The 2,867-nt window shown below is 57.0% G+C and overlaps 1 protein-coding gene across 1 annotated transcript in view; it reads left to right on the forward strand.

Annotated features, from left to right (window-relative positions):
* Positions 1–2,867, forward strand: part of LOC122542045 (RNA-binding protein 10-like) — a 31,514-nt gene that overhangs the window by 14,081 nt on the left and 14,566 nt on the right. The gene's annotated exons all lie outside the window — the stretch shown is intronic.

Below are 2,867 nucleotides of genomic sequence, written 5' to 3' on the forward strand. Positions count from 1 at the left end.
CGACTCGTCTTCTTACCCCCTCCTTATCTCATTCTCTCCTCCCCCCGGCCCCACTCCCATGCTCTCTGAGACTCCTGCAAATCCAGTCCCTCCCCCGCCCCACACCCCCAACACCCAGCAAAGCTGTATGTCTCCCCTTACCCCACCACCAAGCGCTGCCCCAGACATACATCTGGCCACTATCCCAAACTATGGCTTCTGGTTTGCTTTTCCAGAGCCAGCAACACCCTTTCCCCTCGCCTACGTTGAGTACCAGTCCTCTGGCCAGATCTTCATCTCAGTGTCCACGGAGTCTCACAGCCGAGGTGGTGGGGCAAGTCACTTCCTCCCAGAGACGGGGTGGGGGGGGCATGGAGCGCAGAAACCAATCTCTTTGTTTCCCCCCCCGCCCCCCCAACCTTCACCTCCCACCTAAACCTCCACTGGGGTGCAGCGCAGGCGAAGGAGCAAGTGAGGCTTGGGGTGGGTGTGGGACCGAGAGTTTAGATTGGCCCATCTCTGGAAGTGAGATGGTAGGTTTGTGGAGGGGGAGGGGGTTAAGCGCAGTGGGAGTACTGACAGGCCCCGTCAGCTGCGACCTTACCCTGGTGTTCCTGAGTTGTCGGGCGGCTCGTTGTTTTCAAACCCTAGCCTCGCACTCGCATACACCCACCACCCCCCACCCTTGATACCCTCTGCCAGGGGAATCTGCAAAGCATTGCATCAGTGCGCTGCATCCCCCCCCCCACTCCCCCATCTCCCCCTGTGCTGGAGGGTCGTGTCAATCAGGCATCCGTGTCTTTAAAGATGTTGAGTGAATTATAATTTGCCAACAGAAGAAACACAGGTGGAACTGTATATTTTCTGATGAAAATATCATGCTTTTTTTAAAAAAAAGAGAAATCAAATGAAGTTTAAAGTGTGGGTCACGTTGGCGCAGGCTTGATTCTGTTTTATGTCTTGACTTTTTTTTTACATGGAGAAAGAAAGTAATGAAAAGAACGCACTGTTTGGAATTCACCTGGTTCTGGCAGCTCCCCACCCACCACCCCTGACACCCGGCTCTGTCGCTGTCCTTTCTTGAGTGCCAAGTGTGTGTCTGGGTACCCGGCGGGACACCCACGATTCCATTCAGGATGGCAGTGGGTGTTTGCCTGACTCACCAGCCCTTACCCCTCCAGCTCCTCCTCGTGTGAATTGTTGGGTTTTCAGGAATTGGGCTTGGGGTTGGAGAGAGGTGGTGGTGGGGGGGGATGCGAAGGAGGCATCCCCCATCGACTTCGCGTAACCTCTTGGCACGGCTCGACGAGGGGGCCATGGGCCTCTGAGGAGGAGGAGGAGGAGGTCGGGACGGGGTGGCCGTCTGGCGTAGATCTCCCATATCTCCCCCACCCCAACCTCACCTCCGATGGACTTTCACTGAGTGTGTGTGCGTGCATGTGTGTGAGGGAGTGGCGGGCGCGGAGAAATGAGACTGTGTCGCTGGAGCCAAGTCCAGAGGGTGTCTGTGAAAAAGGGTTAGCGAGGAGGTCTAACCGGTGTCATGATGCTGTTTGCTGACAGGCCTGGCCTTTCTCTTGCCCCCACCCCTCCCCTCCCGCCTCCAGTGCCGCAGGGAGGTGTCACCTATGTCAGGGCAACACAGCATTGAGCAAGTGTTATCGGCAGAGTGCAGCGCGTTTCATTTGCAACCCACCCAGTTCGATGCAGCTCTCATTTCCTGGAGGGGTTGGGAAATGCGACGTCTGGGCTGGGGTGGTGGTGGGGGAAAGGTTTTGGTTGGAGGCGGGGATGGGGTAGGGTTGCATCTGGCTGTGTTGCCTTGACAGACTGGTCCTGGGCAATGGAACCGGGTGCCTGTGTGGTGCGAGTGAAGGCCACACCCCGTATTCAGTGATGTCGGATGCGGGCCGCTAATCCGGCAGTGATCTGCTGTTGAGGTGGAGTTTGGTTTCTTCTGCGTGGAAGTGTCTTGATGGGCTCAGACTGAGCACTCTGAGGCAGGTACGGAGGGACAGGCCCTCCATGAAGGAGCTGAGAGTTGGTCAGTGTTGTGGACCAGGAATCAAAGGGGCTGCCAGTGTCACAGCAGCAGTTTTCCAGGTGAGGGTAAGACTCCCTCAGCGTGATTCCACTGAGCTGTCCTTCTGGGGCTTTGGACTTCTCTGCAGAACAAGCATCACCCAAGATCCTTCAAGATATCAGCGGCGAATTCAGCCAGGGATCCTGCTCCTGATCACTGTCCCTGGGTTAGAGAGAGAGAGAGAGGGGGGGGAAATCAGCCAGGGTTCCTGCTCCTGATCACTGTCCCTGGGTTAGAGAGAGAGAGAGAGGGGGGGGAAATCAGCCAGGGTTCCTGCTCCTGATCACTGTCCCTGGGTTAGAGAGAGAGAGAGAGGGGGGGGAAATCAGCCAGGGTTCCTGCTCCTGATCACTGTCCCTGGGTTAGAGAGAGAGAGAGAGGGGGGGGAAATCAGCCAGGGTTCCTGCTCCTGATCACTGTCCCTGGGTTAGAGAGAGAGAGAGAGGGGGGGGAAATCAGCCAGGGTTCCTGCTCCTGATCACTGTCCCTGGGTTAGAGAGAGAGAGAGAGGGGGGGGAAATCAGCCAGGGTTCCTGCTCCTGATCACTGTCCCTGGGTTAGAGAGAGAGAGAGAGGGGGGGGAAATCAGCCAGGGTTCCTGCTCCTGATCACTGTCCCTGGGTTAGAGAGAGAGAGAGAGGGGGGGGAAATCAGCCAGGGTTCCTGCTCCTGATCACTGTCCCTGGGTTAGAGAGAGAGAGAGAGGGGGGGGAAATCAGCCAGGGTTCCTGCTCCTGATCACTGTCCCTGGGTTAGAGAGAGAGAGGGAGAGAGAGAGGGGAAATCAGCCAGGGTTCCTGCTCCT

The sequence above is a fragment of the Chiloscyllium plagiosum genome, chromosome 39, assembly GCF_004010195.1.
Source record: "Chiloscyllium plagiosum isolate BGI_BamShark_2017 chromosome 39, ASM401019v2, whole genome shotgun sequence".
Classification (NCBI taxonomy): domain Eukaryota; kingdom Metazoa; phylum Chordata; class Chondrichthyes; order Orectolobiformes; family Hemiscylliidae; genus Chiloscyllium; species Chiloscyllium plagiosum.